At 48.2% G+C, this 21,111-nt stretch overlaps 1 protein-coding gene across 3 annotated transcripts in view; it reads left to right on the top strand.

The window, feature by feature from the left end:
• The window catches only part of LOC135054820 (gastrula zinc finger protein XlCGF26.1-like), a 71,868-nt gene that overhangs the window by 16,077 nt on the left and 34,680 nt on the right, over positions 1 to 21,111 (top strand). The window lies entirely within an intron of this gene.

The following is a 21,111-nucleotide window of genomic DNA, read 5'->3' as shown; positions in this document are numbered from 1 at the left end:
GTGGGGTGTGAAAAAACTACCAGTAGTTTTTCCTGAGTCAGATGAATTAAATGAGGTGTGTGATAAAGCGTGGGTTTCCCCCGATAAAAAACTGCTGATTTCTAATAAATTATTGGCACTATACCCTTTCCCGCCAGAGGTTAGGGCACGTTGGGAAGCACCCCCTAGGGTAGATAAGGCGCTCACACGCTTATCAAAACAAGTGGCGTTACCGTCTCCTGATACGGCCGCTCTCAAGGAACCAGCTGATAGAAGGCTGGAAAATATCTTAAAAGGTATATACACACATACCGGTGTTATACTGCGACCAGCGATCGCCTCAGCCTGGATGTGCAGCGCTGGAGTGGCTTGGTCGGATTCCCTGACTGAAAATATTGATACCCTGGATAGGGACAGTATATTATTAACTATAGAGCATTTAAAGGATGCATTACTATATATGCGAGATGCACAGAGGGATATTTGCACCCTGGCATCTAGAGTAAGTGCGATGTCCATTTCTGCCAGAAGAACGTTATGGACGCGACAGTGGTCAGGTGATGCGGATTCCAAACGACATATGGAAGTATTGCCGTATAAAGGGGAGGAGTTATTTGGGGTCGGTCTATCGGACCTGGTGGCCACGGCAACGGCTGGAAAATCCACCTTTTTACCCCAGGTCACCTCTCAGCAGAAAAAGACACCGTCTTTTCAAACCCAGTCCTTTCGTCCCTATAAGGGCAAGAGGGAAAAAGGCCGCTCATTCCTGCCCCGGGGCAGAGGAAGGGGAAAAAGACTGCACCATGCAGCCTCTTCCCAGGAGCAGAAGCCCTCCCCCGCTTCTGCCAAGTCCTCAGCATGACGCTGGGGCTCTGCAAGCAGACTCGGGCACGGTGGGGGGCCGTCTCAAGAATTTCAGCGCGCAGTGGGCTCACTCGCAAGTGGACCCCTGGATCCTGCAGGTAGTATCACAGGGGTACAAATTGGAATTCGAGACGTCTCCCCCTCGCCGGTTCCTGAAGTCTGCTCTACCAACGTCTCCCTCCGACAGAGAGGCAGTATTGGAAGCTATTCACAAGCTGTATTCCCAGCAGGTGATAATCAAGGTACCCCTCCTACAACAGGGAAAGGGGTATTATTCCACGCTGTTTGTGGTACCGAAGCCGGACGGCTCGGTGAGACCAATTTAAATCTAAAATCTTTGAACACTTACATAAAAAGGTTCAAATTCAAGATGGAGTCACTCAGAGCAGTGATAGCGAACCTGGAAGAAGGGGACTATATGGTATCTCTAGACATCAAGGATGCTTATCTCCATGTCCCAATCTACCCTTCTCACCAAGGGTACCTCAGGTTTGTGATACAAAACTGTCATTATCAGTTTCAGACGCTGCCGTTTGGATTGTCCACGGCACCGCGGGTCTTTACCAAGGTAATGGCCGAAATGATGATTCTTCTTCGAAGAAAAGGCGTATTAATTATCCCTTACTTGGACGATCTCCTGATAAGGGCAAGGTCCAGGGAACAGTTAGAGGTCGGAGTAGCACTATCTCAGGTAGTGCTACGTCAGCACGGGTGGATTCTAAATATCCCAAAATCACAGCTGATTCCAACAACACGTCTACTGTTCCTAGGGATGATTCTGGACACAGTCCAGAAAAAGGTGTTTCTCCCGGAGGAGAAGGCCAGGGAGTTATCCGAGCTAGTCAGGAACCTCCTAAAACCAGGACAAGTGTCAGTGCATCAGTGCATGAGAGTCCTGGGAAAAATGGTGGCTTCTTACGAAGCGATTCCATTCGGAAGATTCCATGCAAGAACTTTTCAGTGGGATCTGCTGGACAAATGGTCCGGATCGCATCTTCAGATGCATCAGCGGATAACCCTATCTCCAAGGACAAGGGTATCTCTCCTGTGGTGGTTACAGAAGGCTCATCTTCTAGAGGGCCGCAGATTCGGCATTCAGGATTGGATGCTGGTAACCACGGATGCCAGCCTGAGAGGCTGGGGAGCAGTCACACAGGGAAGAAATTTCATGGGCTTGTGGTCAAGCATGGAAACGTCTCTTCACATAAATATCCTAGAGCTAAGGGCCATTTACAATGCCCTAAGTCAAGCAAGGCCTCTGCTTCAGGGTCAACCGGTATTGATCCAGTCGGACAACATCACGGCTGTCGCCCACGTAAACAGACAGGGCGGCACAAGAAGCAGGAGGGCAATGGCAGAAGCTGCAAGGATTCTCCGCTGGGCGGAAAATCATGTGATAGCACTGTCAGCAGTGTTCATTCCGGGAGTGGACAACTGGGAAGCAGACTTCCTCAGCAGACACGACCTCCACCCGGGGGAGTGGGGACTTCATCCAGAAGTCTTCCAAGTGATTGTAAACCGTTGGGAAAAACCAAAGGTGGACATGATGGCGTCCCGTCTCAACAAGAAACTGGACAGATATTGCGCCAGGTCAAGGGACCCTCAGGCAATAGCGGTGGACGCTCTGGTAACTCCGTGGGTGTTCCAGTCGGTATATGTGTTCCCTCCTCTTCCTCTCATACCAAAAGTACTGAGAATCATAAGAAGGAGAGGAGTAAGAACGATACTCGTGGCTCCGGATTGGCCAAGAAGAACTTGGTACCCGGAGCTGCAAGAGATGCTCACGGAGGACCCGTGGCCTCTACCTCTAAGGAAGGACCTGCTCCAGCAGGGACCTTGTCTGTTCCAAGACTTACCGCGGCTGCGTTTGACGCCATGGCGGTTGAACGCCGGATCCTGAAGGAAAAAGGCATTCCAGATGAAGTCATCCCTACCCTGATCAAGGCCAGGAAGGATGTAACTGCAAAACATTATCATCGCATTTGGCGAAAATATGTTGCGTGGTGTGAGGCCAAGAAGGCCCCTACGGAGGAATTTCAACTGGGTCGTTTCCTACATTTCCTGCAAGCAGGATTGTCTATGGGCCTAAAATTAGGATCCATTAAGGTTCAAATTTCGGCCCTGTCGATCTTCTTCCAAAAAGAACTGGCTTCAGTGCCTGAAGTTCAGACGTTTGTCAAAGGGGTACTGCATATACAGCCTCCTTTTGTGCCTCCAGTGGCACCTTGGGATCTCAATGTAGTTTTAGGGTTCCTAAAATCACATTGGTTTGAACCACTTGCCACAGTGGATTTGAAATATCTCACATGGAAAGTGGTAATGCTGTTGGCCCTGGCTTCAGCCAGGCGCGTATCAGAATTGGCGGCTTTATCCTATAAAAGCCCTTACCTGATATTTCATTCGGATAGGGCGGAATTGAGGACTCGTCCTCAATTTCTCCCTTAGGTGGTTTCAGCGTTTCACATGAATCAACCTATTGTGGTACCTGTGGCTACTAGGGACTTGGAGGACTCCAAGTTGCTGGACGTAGTCAGGGCCCTGAAAATATATGTTTCCAGGACGGCTGGAGTCAGAAAATCTGACTCGCTGTTTATACTGTATGCACCCAACAAGCTGGGTGCTCCTGCTTCTAAGCAGACGATTGCTCGTTGGATTTGTAGTACAATTCAACTTGCACATTCTGTGGCAGGCCTGCCACAGCCAAAATCTGTTAAAGCCCATTCCACAAGGAAGGTGGGCTCATCTTGGGCGGCTGCCCGAGGGGTCTCGGCTTTACAACTTTGCCGAGCAGCTACTTGGTCAGGGGCAAACACGTTTGCTAAATTCTACAAATTTGATACCCTGGCTGAGGAGGACCTGGAGTTCTCTCATTCGGTGCTGTAGAGTCATCCGCACTCTCCCGCCCGTTTGGGAGCTTTGGTATAATCCCCATGGTCCTTACGGAGTTCCCAGCATCCACTAGGACGTCAGAGAAAATAAGAATTTACTTACCGATAATTCTATTTCTCGTAGTCCGTAGTGGATGCTGGGCGCCCATCCCAAGTGCGGATTGTCTGCAATACTTGTATATAGTTATTGTTACAAACAAATCGGGTTGTTTATTGTTGGAAGCCATCTTTTCAGAGGCTCCTACGGTTATCATACTGTTAACTGGGTTCAGATCACGAGTTGTACGGTGTGATTGGTGTGGCTGGTATGAGTCTTACCCGGGATTCAAGATCCTTCCTTATTATGTACGCTCGTCCGGGCACAGTATCTTAACTGAGGCTTGGAGGAGGGTCATAGGGGGAGGAGCCAGTGCACACCAGCTAGTCTAAAGCTTTTACTTTTTGTGCCCAGTCTCCTGCGGAGCCGCTATTCCCCATGGTCCTTACGGAGTTCCCAGCATCCACTACGGACTACGAGAAATAGAATTATCGGTAAGTAAATTCTTATTTTATTTATTTGCAACCTGCCTTCCCCCATATACCAAGTGTTTGGGGACCTGCCTGATTTTGCAGGGTAATTAGAGTATCCATTGACATACTCTCTCTCTTGAGAACACGGGCTGCTCCACTGTCCACCAGATACTCCACTGAGTAAAAAGGCATTTCAGAGAGGGTCAAGTGGACAAAGTCATCACCCCCCTACTCTCCGAGTGTTAGGAAACGAGTACAATGTTACAAATTGAGATCCTGGAACTCTGTGGAATGTGTGACAACTGGGGAGTTCCAGTACTCATGAGTGGAGCTGCAGTCAGTATGAATGGCCGCAGCAAGACCTTTTCTAACCCAAACTCCATTACTCCTCCCAGTGGTCAGATGGTGCCTGAGGTGCTAGTCTTCTGCCCAAGGCAGCCGCGCTTGAATGGGCGAATTAGGTTCGCCCAAACTCCGATGCCCTCCAGTCTTACAAGGTTACAAGGCACCACCTGAGACTGCGAGTGAGGGGAAAACTAGCTACAGCTAAGGAGACTATAACATGAGAACTAAACAAACAAGTTATGTGCGGTGCTGCCGCCAGTACAAAAACACAAAACTAAGGCTAGTGGGGAGACCCACAAAATATGACACTGGAGTTACCAGACTAGTAAACAAAAGTATAGCACTCTAAACAAGTACATAAGAAATCTTGGCATGCAAACAGAAATATAACATAAAATACATGAACCGAATGCAACTAGTAGGGAGACCCACAAACTATGACACTGGAGTTACCAGACTAGTAAACAAAAGTATAACACTCTAAACAAGTACATAAGAAATCCTGGCATGCAAACAGAAATATAACATAAAATACATGAACCGAATGCAAACAGGAATGAACCATTGCTGTGGCTCTTAACACCAAGATGACTGGTAACACTGGAAGCCCTCCCTGTCAGGCGCTATCCTGCCCCCCTTTTTGGAGCTGGACAATTTCTTGCAATGTGGCCTTGTTTCCCACAATTGTAGCACTTCACATTTCTGGGCTCCCAATTGTTCCTCCCCCTAAACTTACCCCTCTGTGGGTTACCAGGTGTGTCAACTACCATCACCCTCTGGACCCTTTTCTCCTGTACCTCCTGTATATTTCTCTGTCTTGAGCTGGCTAAACTCACTTGTACCAGGCATGAACTGCTCTCTAACAAGTTAGGCTGAGGCTTGAGGCAAGCGATATTCCTCAGCCTTTTCATCTCTCTCACCTTGGGTTATTTTGGGAGTGATGACAAGCTCACCTTCCACTCCACACAAAACCCTTCCTCCCCCTCTTTCTCCTCTGACTGTACCTCCCCTCCTTGCTGATTTGCCCTTCCTGTTCTTGTTTCTAATGTAAAAATAAAAAAAAAATACTTTGGACTTTTTGCTGTCGTTTATAAGATTCTACCATCCACCTACTCCAAGCTGCCTATTCATTTGGCTCATTGAATTATGTTTTATAATTTTTGTAGAGGGTTGCCCAGCGGGATAATTCAAAGGTTCCCTCTTTTGGGATCCCACAATCCATCCCCCTAGTCAGTCTGCCCCACTTAGGTAAATGCTGGCTGACCCATTTGCCATATTTCTTACTCATCTCTTCCTGTGGGGTACGAAGAGTCTCAGGACGTCCATTACTCTGATTTGGTGATCAGCCAAATCCACGTTTGCTGTGACTGTTTCCCATAGCCCGGCTATGGTGGAGGGGACTCTTGCACCCCTCTCTCAGTGTTTCACAGCACTATATTCTATGGCTATTGGCTGTTAGGGGAAGTCCCACACAGCGAATCCCCGCTTTTGGTCCCTCCAAATTTTCCAACAGAGCCAAATGAAAATCAGCAAGGCGAAGATGCCAAACAATATTTGCCCTCTAATGTCCTCTAGATCAAACCATGCAAGTAAGGGATTATCTAAGTAAGAAGTATGATTTTTCATGAGACACAGAGAGACGCCAGTCTGCAGCTTCAGGACACGCCCTTCAGTGTAGCGAGAAGCAGACTCAAACCAGTGTACACAGAGCTGTCAGATAGCAGGCCAGGAGGTAATCAGAGATTATATCGCTCCTGTTCGGGGGAGAGCCACAATCGGTTGCCCACAGACTGGTATTGACAAGCAAGGGTAGACCAGCAGAGAAACTACTCTTCACCAACACTTATCCTTATATTTGTCCTTCCACTATGCAGACAATGTTAATGACAGTTTACGTGACAGACTGAGAAGATAGGAAACATTCGTGTCTGAGGACGGTAGGGTCCACTTACTTTTTACTCCACTGCCCCCAGCATGCTTGGGGCAGCACAATCATTCAGCCGTAAAGGGCCTCTCTCGTGCTGATGTGGCAATGTGCCAGCATCTACATACACTCACACATGCATATCCAAACAGATATTACAACACAAAACAACTGTTCAGGTTCTTGGGATCTGTACTCACGATAGTGGGACGGAGGGTCTTAGGAGCGGAGGAGGGGAGAGCAGACAGAGACACAAATGTTCTCACCTTTTTTTGAATGGCTCCAATCTGGTCTCCAGTCCTCCGTTCCTGTCCTGATTCCGTTCCAATCGTTTTCAGATCCCGGGTTTCGGCACCAAATTGTTGTGGAAAAAAAACATGAACAGTTGTAGCCAAATTCAAAGTTTATATTGATAATGGCAGAGCAAGATTACAATAAAGTGACAGCATGCACTTACAAGTAAAATTACAAGTGAGCTCAATCTGCCTTCCGAACATGGAATAGATGGCCCCTAATATTGCATATTACAAAGAATTGCTCCACCCAAGCTTGGACCAATCATAGCAGGCCTTGAGGCCCATTCCTCCTTATCGAACACCATCTGGTCCTGGCTTGGGCACATGACGCAAATCAGCAAGACTAGGGTGACTTAGCAAAGTAAAGCAAGTTCTTGTCACATACCTACATTCTTTGTCAGAAAAACATCTTACATAATAATGTCTGTTAAGTATTACATGATATTAAAAAGACAGAATAGATTCTATAAATTGCTTAAATTTCCTTAACAAAAGATATAACCGCAAAACATTATCACCGCATTTGGCGAAAATATGTTGCGTGGTGCGAGGCCAGTAAGGCCCCGACGGAGGAATTTTCAACTAGGTCGATTCCTACATTTCCTGCAAACAGGAGTGTCTATGGGCCTGAAATGGGGGTCCATTAAGGTTCAAATTTCGGCCCTGTCAATTTTCTTCCAAAAAGAACTAGCTTCAGTCCCTGAAGTTCAGACGTTTGTGAAAGGGGTACTGTGTATACAGCCTCCTTTTGTGCCTCCAGTGGCACCTTGGGATCTAAATGTAGTTTTTGGGTTCCAAAAGTCACATTGGTTTGAACCACTTAAATATGTGGAGTTAAAATATCTCACATGGAAAGTGGTCATGCTGTTGGCCCTGGCCTGGGCCAGGTGCGTGTCAGAATTGGCGGCTTTATCCTGTAAAAGCCCTCATCTGATTTTCCATTCGGACAGGGCGGAATTGAGGACTTGTCCTCAGTTTCTCCCTAAGGTGGTTTTCAGCGTTTCACCTGAATCAACCTATTGTGGTGCCTGCGGCTACTAGGGACTTGGAGGACTCCAAGTTGCTAGACGTTGTCAGGGCCCTGGAAATATAGGTTTCCAGGACGGCTGGAGTCAGAAAATCTGACTCGTTGTTTATTCTGTATGCACCCAACAAGCTGGGTGCTCCTGCTTCTAAGCAGACTATTGCTCGTTGGATTTGTAGTACAATTCAGCTTGCACATTCTGTGGCAGGCCTGCCACAGCCAAAATCTGTAAAAGCCCATTCCACAAGGAAGGTGGGCTCATCTTGGGCGGCTGCCCGAGGGGTCTCGGCTTTACAACTTTGCCGAGCAGCTACTTGGTCAGGAGCAAATACGTTTGTAAAATTCTACAAATTTGATACCCTGGCTGAGGAGGACCTGGAGTTCTCTCATTTGGTGCTGCAGAGTCATCCGCACTCTCCCGCCCGTTTGGGAGCTTTGGTATAATCCCCATGGTCCTTACGGAGTCCCCAGCATCCACTAGGACGTCAGAGAAAATAAGAATTTACTTACCGATAATTCTATTTCTTGTAGTCCGTAGTGGATGCTGGGCGCCCATCCCAAGTGCGGATTGTCTGCAATACTGGTACATAGTTATTGTTACAAAAAAATCGGGTTATTGCTGTAGTGAGCCATCTTTTCTAGAGGCTCCTCTGTTATCATGCTGTTAACTGGGTTTAGATCACAAGTTATATGGTGTGATTGGTGTGGCTGGTATGAGTCTTACCCGGGATTCAAAATCCTTCCTTATTGTGTACGCTCGTCCGGGCACAGTATCCTAACTGAGGCTTGGAGGAGGGTCATAGGGGGAGGAGCCAGTGCACACCAGGTAGTTCTAAAGCTTTACTTTTGTGCCCAGTCTCCTGCGGAGCCGCTATTCCCCATGGTCCTTACGGAGTCCCCAGCATCCACTACGGACTACGAGAAATAGAATTATCGGTAAGTAAATTCTTATTTTTTTTATTATATAGGGGAGAGGGGGCTGTACAGTGATATGTGATGGGGGTAATACAGCTCCCTGCACACACTGATTTGTGATATAACAATTGACTCTTGTATATTTTGCACATTTAAATTGTAAAAGAATAAAAACTAGGTTAAGATTAGTGCAGGCCTGGCCAACCTGTGGCTCTCCAGTTGTTGTGAAACTACACATCCCAGCATGCCCTGCCACAGTTTTAGCATTCCCTAATAGCAAAACTGTGGAAAGGCATGATGGGATTTGTAGTTTTACAACAGCTGGAGAGCCACAGGTTGGCCAGGTCTGGATTAGTGTACCGATTTATTGATGTTTCTCTATCATCCACTAAGGGACACCGGAGATCTAGACAGCTGGGGGTGTGAATGATGCAGACCGGAGGTAGCACAGTGTAAAACAAAAAACAATTGTGTACAGCTGGCTCCTCCCCCTTCATGAACCCCGACACCCCTCCCCTCCCCCCCCCCCCCCCCCCCCCCCCTCCTTCCCCACGTTATCCCTCCAGTTTGAAAAAGTGTGCTGGAGGTAGCAGCACAGAAAAGGAGCTCCTGCTCCATAAGAAATTTTTTAATATATAACTGAGCTGATCCAGCCTGTCTTAAAGGAGGGTGAAGGCTCCATCAACTGTACTTCAGTTTATGGGAGATAGTGTTCCTTCTAGAATTAGTATGGGGCAGGGCGCCGGACTCCGGTGGCACATTGGCCGCACGCGCGCCCGAAACAGGAGCACGGTAATGTAAATTAGGGGGCGTGGCCATGCCAACGTCATTTTAGTGGGCAGTGCGGCCCACAGGTGTTGCTATAGGAGGCGTCTGTGACCGTCGACGTCACTGTTGGGGGCGTGCCCAGCATCTCCGTCAGTGCTGGGCTTCCCCCAGCTCTCTCCCATAGCGTGAATGGATGCGCACGGCATTTTTACACGCTAGGAGGGCAGGAAGCGGGTGGCTGTTCTAGCACGGCGCCGCAAAAGGGGCAGGGCGGAATTTGACTTTAAAAAATCGGGCAGGGCGCGGCGCCCTGCTAAAACATCCTAGAGTGAACACTAGGAGACAAAGATCCCGGTGGAAGGGATCTGCATCTCTCACAGAGGATCGGCAGTGGGCAGAGCAGTGAGTTATTAAGCAGGCGGTTAGGAGGTAGGCATAGCGGGCAGCGATGCGGCCGTATCCCCCCAGCTACCGCTGGTGTTCATCTCCCCGGCAGTGGGCGAGTTGAAGCAGATCATGAGAAGGGGTATAGAGCCGCTGAGGTGACCACTGAAGCAGCAGGAGACCTAGCGGCAGAGGGCGCATGTAGGTGGGACCCGGCAGGCCAGAAAGCCTGGAGCGATGGTCATGCTGAGGGACTGGCAGCGCACAGTGAGAGACGGTTAAGGAAAGGTGTAGACGATTGGTACATAGAGCCGCTGAGGGGAATGGAAACAGGAGCTCCCTGTGGGCACGCAGGATTACAGGTAAGGTTAGTTTAGTGTCCACGCTAAATCTCTGTCAGCGAGGTGACTAAAAAAGTCAGTTGCGGCCATTTTTATTTTATTGAAGGTGCGCAGTTAGAGCGGGCTTTTCCTATCAGAGGGGGCCGGACATTTTCAGAGTCCAATCACAGAAGGGGAATAGAGACTTAATATGTGTGGATGGTGGGTGTCATTCCGACCCGTTCGCACGCAGCTGTTCTTCGCTGCGAACGGTTCGGAAATGCGCATGCACGGTGGAGTGGTAAGAAAAACGCAGGCGTGTCCAGGCGAACGGAGGGCGGATATCTGACATCAAATCCGGGACCTGCATCGCTGGATCCGTCGCACAGGGTAAGTAGGTCTAGGGCTAGTCTTGTTTTGTGTGAAACTTTTTTAGCATAGCAGGGCTGCACAATCGTTCTCAGCCCTGCTATGCTAAAATACACTCCCCCACAGGCGGAGATTAGTTGATCGCACCAGCAGCAAAAAGTTGCTTGCTGCGATCAACTCGGCAGCTCAGGGGGGTGCGACACATGTCTGGTAAAGGACACTCAACCTGGGAGCAGTGGTCCGTCCGGGTCATGGGAAAGTGCCCTAGCAGATATTTCTAAGGAAATGGCGGAATCCCGCAAGCAACATTTAGAGTGGGCTGCGGGTTTTTCCAAAACCATGAAGGAATTCCTAATTAGATTTACTCCGTCCGCACAGGAAGAAAAGAATGTGCGTAAAGCGGTAAAGAGACCCCTCCCTCCCTCTCCTGCAGGAAGAATCTGAGGAGGAGGAAGGTCCCCTAGAGGATGAGGAGTAAGGTGAGTCAGTCGAGGCAATAATGGCCATTAGTCCTCAGGAGGAAGATGCTGAGGTCAAGGGGTTAGAATCCCTTATTGAAGCAGTAAAACAGGTCCTTAACTTCAAGGAAGAAGAGGTTATAGAACCTGAAGTCTTTGATCTGAGTCTCAGAAACCGCAGTTTTTCCGATTCCTCAGACTCTCCAGGATCAGTTGGGAGAGGCATGCAAGCAGCCAGATAGACACTTCCAGTTTCCCAAAAAGTTCACGGCTAATTACCCACTACCCCAAAGGTGTTATGTCTTAAGTGGGAGTTTCCGCCGATTGTGGTGCCTTCCTGGCAAGACTGTCAAAGAAGACAACCTTGCCATTACCAAACGTGACTACACTAAAATGTGTCAGATCGTAAGTTGGATACGGCACTAAAATCTATCATTGTGGCTGCAGGAGCATCACAAAGGTCTGCAATTATTAGTGCTTGGGTAAACAAGGCTATTGTAGCGTGGGCTGGTCAAATTGTTCAGGCAGTAGCTGAAGATAACAGCCAGGAACAAATAGTTCAACTAGCGGAGCATATCCGTGAGTCGGAGTGTATGACCCCCACAGACACTGACCCTGAAGCTTCTGATGGGGAGTCTGTTTCACAGGTGGATGTTCCTGACCTCTTAGAAGCTGTCAGGCTGATTCTTCAAATTGATGGTGATCTGGAGCCTGCTGCTACCTCTAAGAAACCGGATAGATTCAAGTGCGAGAAGGTTACTAAATTGGTTTTGCCTCATTCTGACCACTTGGTTGACGTCAGGAATCCTGGGAGAATCCAGGAAAGACATTTACACCTCCCAAGAAGGTGCTAGCTCGCTATCCCCTTGCTGCGGAATTAAGTAAAAATTGTGAAACGCCACCCCCGGTGGACTCGCAAATCGCTCGGCTGGTGGTGTCATCTGCTCTGCCTGTGACTACCGTCACTTCTCTCAAGGAACCGACTGATAGGCGTGTGGAGGGCTGCTTAAAGTCTATTTATACACTTGCTGGAGGGGTACATAGGCCCACTATTGCGGCTACTTGAGGTGCAGAAGCTATTGAAGAGTTGGCTCAGGAGGTGGAGGCTTAGCTGCCGTCCAATTTTGCTAGACAATGTCTTTCGTATATTGTCACAGCCTCATTACATTTAAAGAGGTGGCTTCTGATGCTGGTGTTCTGGCGGTCAACGCCTCTGCAACTTCCATCCTGGCTCGCAGAATTCTCTGGTTGCGGTCCTGGAGATGCTCCGGTTTAAGGGGAATATCCTGTTTGGTGAGGACCTTAACAAGATTGTTGCTGACTTAGCTTCCGCTAAAACGGCATGTCTACCTAGTACTGCTCCTTTGGCTCTGAAGGCTAAGAGTACTTCCTTTCATTCCTTTCGACATCCAGGTAAAGCAAAAGGTCAGGCGTACCTGAATCAGTCTCGCTCTTCCAAAACCACCAAGCCCAAACCTAAACGTTCCTGGGCTGCCCGTCAGCCTGCTTCCAAATCAGACAAGCCTGCTGCATGACGGGGCGGGCCTCCCCCTGGGGGATCCCAGGGTGGGAGGCCGACTTCTACATTTTACCCAGGTATGGTTGAAGACCACTTCAGACGCCTGGGTATGGGAAGTTGTCATTCACGGATACGCCATATCCTTCAAGACACGTCCTGCTCCTCACTTGCCTGCCGGATGTCCCTTCGGATCAGGTGAAGGCGAAAACTCCTCGTTTAGTGGTACAGTCACTCCTGGACACAGGTGTGGTAGTACCGGTGCCTCTGGCTCAGAGGGGCAGGGGGTACTATTCCACGCTGTTCCTAGTCCTCAAACCGAATGGTTCCTCCCGGCCCATTCTCAACCTCAAGTCTTTGAACAAGTTTGTGAGGGTCTCCAAGTTTCGTATGGAAACTCTTCGCTCTGTTGTTCTGGCTTTGGAGCCAGGGGACTATTTGGTATCCCTGGTTATACAGGATGCTTACCTGCATATTCTTGTTGCCATGTCACATCTGCAATACCTGCGGTTTGCTATTGGCAACCTCCATTACCATTTTCCGGGCCTTAACTTTTGGACTGACCACTGTTCCGGAAATCTTCACCAAGGTCATGGCGGTGATGACGGCTCTGCTCCGCCGTCATGACATCGGGATCCTGCCGTATCTGGACGACTTGCTGATCCTGGTGAATTGCCCGGAAGTTCTCCTCCGTCATCTGGATCTGATGGTCCAGTTTCTGCAAGCCCATGGTTGGCTCATCAACTGGAAGAAATCATCCCTGGTCCCTGCCCACAGCATGGTGCACCTGGGGGCTCTGTTGGACACACTCAATCAGAGGTTGTTCTTGTCACAGGAGAAAGTCCTGAACCCTCAGGACAGAATACGTTGCTTCCTCTCTCGTCCGCGTGTGTCGATATACTCGGCGATGCAAGTACTAGGCCTAATGGTGTCGGCTTTCGACATGGTGGAGTACACTCCATTCCATTCCCACCCTCTGCAAAAACTAATTCTTGCCAAGTGAGACGGCCTGCCTCACCGGAACAGGTCTCAAATGATCTCCTTGTCTCCGGAGGTTCTTCTGTCACTGAGCTGGTGGCTACAGGACCAACGATTGAGCAGGGGTCGTCCCTTCTGAATCTCCAACTGGGTCCTCCTGACGACAGATGCCAGTCTGAGGGGTTGGGGCGCGGTGTTGGAGCAACACTCTCTTCAAGGTCGGTGGACCAGGAAGTAGTCTCCTACTGATAAACATTCTGGAATTGCAGGCGGCGTTCAATGCTCTGAAACTGGCCCAGCATCTGATACAGAACAGGCCTGTTCAAGTACAGTCGGACAATGCCACCACGGTGGCGTGCATAAATCATCATGGTTTCACTCGAAGCCGCATGGCAATGATGGAAGTGTCAAAAATTCTTCAATGATCGGAACGCCATATGCCAGCCATATCGGTAGTGTTCATCCCGGGGGTCCTCAACTGGGAAGTGGACTTCCTCAGTCGGCAGGACATACACGACAGAGAGTGGAGCCTTCATCCAGAAGTATTTCAACTCCTAGTGGACAAGAGGGGCCTACCAGATGTAGACCTGATGGCGTCTCGACACAATCACAAGGTTTCCGGTCTTCGGAGCAAGGACAAGGGATTCTCAAGCAGCGTTCTTGGAGGCACTGGCAATTCCATAGAACTTTCGGCTGCCATACGTGTTCGCTCCGGTGTCACTCCTGCCCAGGGTAATAAGGAAGTTAAAGCAAAAAGGAGGAATCCTACTTCTGATCGCTCCAGCGTGGCCCAGATGGCATTTGTTCCCAAACCTACAGGGTCTCTCGTTAGAACGTCCTCTTCTTCTGCTTTCGCAACGCCCAGACCTCCTCTTTCAGGGCCCTTGTGTCTACCAGGATTTGGCCCGGCTGGCTTTGACGGCATGGCTCTTGAAGATTCAGTTCTGAGGGCCAAAGGATTTTCTGAGGCGGTCATTCAAACTATGTTGAAGGCCCGTAAGCCGACTTCTGCTTGGATTTATCATAGGGTCTGGAATTCTTACTTTGCTTGGTGCGCATATAACATTCATGACGTTTACAAGTTTAGTACGGCCAAACTTTTGGACTTCCTACAACAGGGCCTGGACTTGGGCCTTCGTCTGGCATCCCTCAAGGTTCATATGTCTGCCTTTTCGGTATGGTTTCAGAGAAAAATTGCGACTCTGCCTGATGTTCATACATTCACTCAGGGTGTTTTACGGATTCAACCTCCCTATGTCCCACCTGTGGCTCCTTGGGATTTGTCAGTGGTTCTGGAGGCCTTGCAAGAGTCTCCGTTTGAACCTCTTGAATCTGCGGACCTTAAGTGGCTTTCTCTTAAGGTCTTGTTTCTGCTGGCTATTGCCTCTGCTTGACAGGTCTCAGACTTGGGTGCCTTATCATGTAGGTCTCCCTATCTGATTTTTCACCGTGACCGGGCGGTTCTTCAAATCCGCCCTGGTTATCTACATAAGGTGGTGTCTTCTTTCAACCTTAACCAGGAGATTGAGGTTCCGTCCTTTGTCTCTCCTGAATTGTTCTCCAAAGAGCAGGCTTTGGATGTGGTACGGGCTATCCGTTTCTATGTGAAGAGGACAGCCTCCATTAGGAAGTCTGATTCTCTCTTTGTACTGTTTGGTTTTCACAAACGTGGCTGGCTTGTGAAAAAGCAGACCCTGGCTAGAGGGATTAGAATGGTGATTGCACATGCTTATGTAAAGGCTAGTCTTCCAGCTCCTGCTACCATCAAAGCCCATTCTACTCGGTCTGTTGGACCTTCTTGGGTAGATCGGCTATGGCGGAGGCCACAAGAATCCTTCGCTGGGCGGAACAACACGTGAGCGCTCTGGCATGAGTCTTCCTTCCGGGAGTGGACAACTGGGAAGCAGACTTCCTCAGCAGACACGATCTCCATCCGGGAGAGTGGGCTCTTCACCAAGAGGTATTTGCAGAAGTGACGAAGCGTTGGGGAATTCCGCTGATCTATATGATGCCGTCTCGCCTCAACAAGAAGCTTCCGCGGTATTGTTCCAGGTCAAGGGACCCCCAAGCCAGTGCAGTGGACGCCCTGGTGACTCCGTGGGTGTTTCAGTCGGTGTATGTGTTCCCTCCGTTTCCTCTCATTCCAAAGGTGCTGGGAATCATTCGATGAGCAAGGGTTCAGGCGATTCTCGTTGTTCCAGATTGGCCAAGAAGGGCCTGGTATCCGGATCTTCAGGAATTACTTGTGGAAGATCCTTGGCCGCTTCCTCTAAGAGAGGACCTGTTATTGCAGGGACCATGCGTGTTTCCGGACTTACCGCGGCTGCGTTTGACGGCATGGAAGTTGAGCGCCATATCTTAGCCCGAAAAGGCATTCCCGGGGAGGTCATTCCCACTCTCCTTAAGGCTAGGAAAGAGGTAACGGCGAAACATTATCACCGTATTTGGAGAAAGTATGTTTCGTGGTGTGAGACCAAAACTGCTCCTGCGGAAGGATTTCACTTGGGTCGGTTTTTCCATTTTTTGCAGGCGTCGATGCAGGCCTGAAATTGGGTTCCATCAAAGTGCAGATTTTGGCTTTATCTATTTTCTTTCAAAAGGAATTGGCCGTCCTTCCAGAGGTTCAGACTTTTGTGAAGGGTGTGATGCATATCCATCCTCCGTTTGTGCCACCCTGTGGCGCCATGGGATCTTGATGTGGTCTTGCAGTTCCTTATGTCTCACTGGTTCGAACCTTTGCGTAAGGTTGAGTTAAAGTTTCTCACTTGGAAAGTGGTCATGCTTTTGCCTCTGGCGTCTGCCAGGCGAGTGTCAGAGTTGGCGGCCTTATCTCACAAGAGTCCGCACTTGATCTTCCGGATAGAGCGGAAGTGAGGACTCGTCAACAATTTCTGCCGAAGGTGGTTTCTTTGTTTCACATTAACCAACCTATTGTGGTACCTGTGGCTACGGATGCTGTGGCAGTTCCAAAGTATCTTGATGTTGTGAGAGCTTTGAAAATTTACGTCGTCAGAACGGCTGTTGCCAGGAAAACGGAGGCGCTGTTTGTCCTGTATGCTTCCAACAAGATTGGTCATCCTGCTTCTAAACAGACAATCGCACGCTGGATTTGTAGTACGATTCAGCAAGCTCATTCTTCGGCTGGGCTACCGGTGCCGAAGTCAGTAAAGGCCCATTCTACCAGGAAAGTGGGCTCGTCTTGGGCGGCTACCCGAGGGGTCTCGGCACTTCAGCTTTGCCGAGCAGCTACGTGGTCGTGTTCAAACACCTTTGCTAAGTTTTACAAGTTTGATACCCTGGCTGAGGAGGACCTCATGTTTGCTCAATCGGTGCTGCAGAGTCGTCCGCACTCTCCCGCCCGTTCTGGGGCTTTGGTATAGACCCCATGGTTCTTTTGGAGTCCCCAGCATCCTCTAGTACGTAAGAGAAAATAGGATTTTAGTACCTACCGGTAAATCCTTTTCTCCTAGTCCGTAGAGTATGCTGGGCGCCCATCCCAGTGCGGACTGTTACTTGCAGTGTATTCTTGCTGGTTAAATTTGTTTACACACGTGTTGTGTATTTGTTGTTTTCAGCTTGTTGCTGTTGTTAATTCATACTGTTATCTGGTTTCTGTTACTCCGGTTGTACGGTATGTTTGTGGTGTGAGTTGGTATGTTTCTCGCCCTTAGTTTATACAAAAATCCTTACCTCAAAATGTCCGTCTCTCCTGGGCACAGTTCCTATAACTGAGGTCTGGAGGAGGGGCATAGAGGGAGGAGCCAGTTCACACCCAGTCAAAGTCTTTTCAGTGTGCCCAAGCTCCTGCGGATCCCGTCTATACCCCATGGTCCTTTTGGAGTCCCCAGCATCCTCTACGGACTAGGAGAAAAGGATTTACCAGTAGGTACTAAAATCCTATTATCAAGGCTCCCTCTCCGGACCAGTTGATCCGAGATGCTCAGATCACTCATCAGTTTCTGATTCGACACGGCTGGATCGTGAATTTTAAAATATTCAATCTGCAACCAACGCCTGGGTCTCATTTTAGATACGATACATCTGAAGGTGTTTCTCCCAGAAGACAAGATTCGAGATATCAAGGAGACGGTACGTAAGGTTCTATAGACCCAGGCGGTCTCTCTGCATCTTTGTGTACGGCTTCTAGGCAAAATGGTAGCATCCTTCGAAGGGATCCAATACGGCAGGCTACATTCCAGACCCTTTCAGCTGAATCTGATTGCTCAGGGGGCAGGCATGCATTTACTTCTCCACCAAAGGATTCACTTGTCGCCCCAGGCCAGGACCTCGTTAATTTGGTGGTCAGTCCACAAGAATGTAGCTTCAGGAAAGAAGTTTGGAATCTGAGATTGGAAGATTTTGACAACAGATGCCAGTAGCAGTACTAGACAACCATTGGTTTCAGGAAAGATGGTCACCGCAGAAGAGCAGTCTTCCGATAAATGTTGTGGAACTAAGAGCCATTTACAATGGACTTCTTATGGCGGAAGTCCTAGTATGGGCTCAGCACGTGAGAGTGCAGTTGGACAATGTGACGGCAACAGCATACATAACCCGTCGGGGAGGAATAGGAAGCCACATGGCTTTTAAAGAGGCCACAAAGATTCTGTCTTGGACAGAAAACCGCAACATAATCCTGTCAGCAATCTTCATTCCAGGAGTGGATAATTGGAAAGCAGACTACCTCAGTCGACAAGATATGCATCCAGGAGTTCCATCCAGGGTATTCGATGCAGTGGTAAAAAGGTGGGATCTGCCACAGATAGACCTAATGGCCTTTCAGAACAACCATCAGCTCCCAAGATATTTGGCCAGGACGCGGGATCCAGCAGCAGAGGCTTGCGATTCCCTGGACATACGATCTAGTGTACATCTTCCCGCCGTTTCCCCTGTTACCGGTGAAACGGGAAAGAGCATGGGTGATTTTAATAGCACCAGACTGGCCTCGCAGAAGTTGGTACTCAGACCTGAGGGGACTCCTGGCGGAAGATCCTTGGTAACTACCGCAGAGTGAGGACCTGTTGTCACAAGGCTCATTCCTTAACCCAGATCTGAACTGTCTACGTTTTACGGTGTGGTTCTTGAGACCAGGATACGAAGAGACATGGATATCCCGAAATCAGCTATTCCTACCATGTTCGCGGCAAGGAAGCCAGTCACGATGGCACATTACTATAGAATTTGGAAGAAATACATGGGCTGGTGCCAGCCTAAGGGTTGGTACCCCAGAGAGTTCCGCCTTGCTAGACTGTTGAGGTTTCTCCAACATGGTCTGGATGGCGGTTTAAGATTGGGATCCTTGAAGGTACAAGTCTTGGCCCTCTCGATTCTTTTCCAGCCACGTCTGGTGTCCTTGCAGGAGGTCCAGACATTTTTACAAGGTGTGTTGAGAATAAAACCACCTTTTTGTCCACCCATGGCCCCGTGGGATCTAAATTTGGTGCTAGAATTTTTGAGATCGGTCGTTTTCAAGCCTTTGGTAAGGGCGGATTTTAAATATATAAGCTGGAAAGCTGTCCTCCTCCTAGTTATAAAGTGTCAGCAAGAAGGGTCTCAGAGTTAGGTGCCTTGTCATGTAAAAGTCCTTTCTTAGTTTTTCATGAAGACAGAGCGGCGCTCCGTACAAAAGCAGAGTTTTTACCTAAGGTGGTTTTGGGTTTCCACATAAACCAGTCAATTGTGGTTCCCTCTTTCCAAGGATTGTCTGAAGGGGACCTGTCTTTAGATGTGGTCAGAGCCTTACGGGTGTATGTTCAGGTTACTGTTTCAATTAGGACGTTAGACGCTTTGTTTGTGCTGTATGATTGCCCCAGGAGGGATTGGCCGGCTTCAAAACAAACCTTGGCCAGATGGATATGACTTTGCATCAAACAGGCATATATTTCTTGTGGTAAGGGCGTTCCTTTTTGGGTAGGTGCTCATACCACCAGATCAGTAGGAGCTTCATGGGCTGCGGCTAGAGGAGCTTCAACTGCCCAACTTTGCAGAGCTGCAATGTGGTCGTCAGCACACACATTCACTCGTTTTTAAAAGTTTGATACATTTGCATTTAGAGATGCAAATTTTGGCATTCATACAGCACTCCCGCCCATGGGAGTATCTTTGGGACGTCCCCAGCTGTCTAGATCTCCAGTGTCCCCTAGTGGTTGATAGAGAAAAGAGGATTTTGATACTTACCGATAAATCCATTTCTCTGAATCCACTCGGGGACACTGGACGCCCGCCATGGTGCTGTCAGCCTGCGTGTTCTTATAAATTTAGTTCAAACAGATTGGTTAATGTGTTAATAGTTCTCGGTTGCTGTTTGACGTGTTGGTACGGTTGGTTCCTTCCCATATGGCTGTGATCTTTCATGTTCCCTCTTCTCTCAATCAATTTTTCAAACTGGAGGGATGGGGGGGGGATGGGGGGGCGTGAAGGGGAGGAGCCAGCTGTGTGTGTGTGTGTGTGTGTGTGTGTATATATATATATATATATATATATATATATATATATATATACACACAACAGATGGGTCCGGCACGGCCACTTGAAATAAAAGTACGACTGGGTGCCCTCACAAGAAAATGTGTACGTAGAGGGTAGGTGCGGCACTCCAATAAATCAGTCATAGAGCTTAGTAAATCACAACGTTTCAATGCCGTTTATTTAGGCATTTTCATCAGGGATGGGGGGGCGTGAAGGGGAGGAGCCAGCTGTGTGTGTGTATATATATATATATATATATATATATATGTAGAAAAAGTATAAGACCTTTCTCGCGCTAAAGATATGAAGAGCTACACCATAGGGGAAGTACCCCCTGTTAGACGGGGTACAATGGTTACGAATAAAAAATAAAGTTTCCCCAGGGAGCTAGTGATATTCTTTGGTATATCAAGAGTTTTCACTTAAAATGAAAAATCATGAGAAATAGACTTATTTATTTAATAAAATACAGTAAAATAAGCTGTATCACAATATGTCCAAAGTGACCATCAACAAAGTTTCGTACAAATATTTATGTTGGTAACAATTCAGTCACATATTAACATGATGATTGATCCTCCTTGAAGAAATGACAAAAAACCGCTGTCTTAACCCAACGCGTTTCGTCCTACGGACTTCATCAGGGGTTATATTTATAATCAAAGGATCACAGTATGGACAAGCAACTTAGCGTGTCTTCAAAGATAAATAAAAACACTTAAAAGTGATATCGAACTAGATCACACCACATGGGATATCAATTAAGCAAATTAGATGTAATTCATTCTGTGTTTATCCACTGAGCCAAACTATGTTTGGAGATTTCTGAGAGCAATAGTGTTTAAACCAATTGTGTTGAAAAATAGCTCATAGAGCAGCTTTTCACTAAATCACATCCAAACGTAGATTTTACACAAGGCAGAAAACTGTAATTGTACCTCTGCATTCAGCGTGCAGTGGCTAGGAGCATTACTGAATGCAGAGAGGTACAATTACAGTTTTCTGCCTTGTGTAAAATCTACGTTTGGATGTGATTATATATATACATATATATATATATATATATATATATTTACATTGTACTACCTCCGGTCTGCATCCCACC

This window comes from Pseudophryne corroboree, chromosome 3 (genome assembly GCF_028390025.1).
Source record: "Pseudophryne corroboree isolate aPseCor3 chromosome 3, aPseCor3.hap2, whole genome shotgun sequence".
In the NCBI taxonomy this organism is placed as follows: Eukaryota; Metazoa; Chordata; class Amphibia; order Anura; family Myobatrachidae; genus Pseudophryne; species Pseudophryne corroboree.
This window is presented reverse-complemented; position numbering and strand designations above follow the sequence as displayed.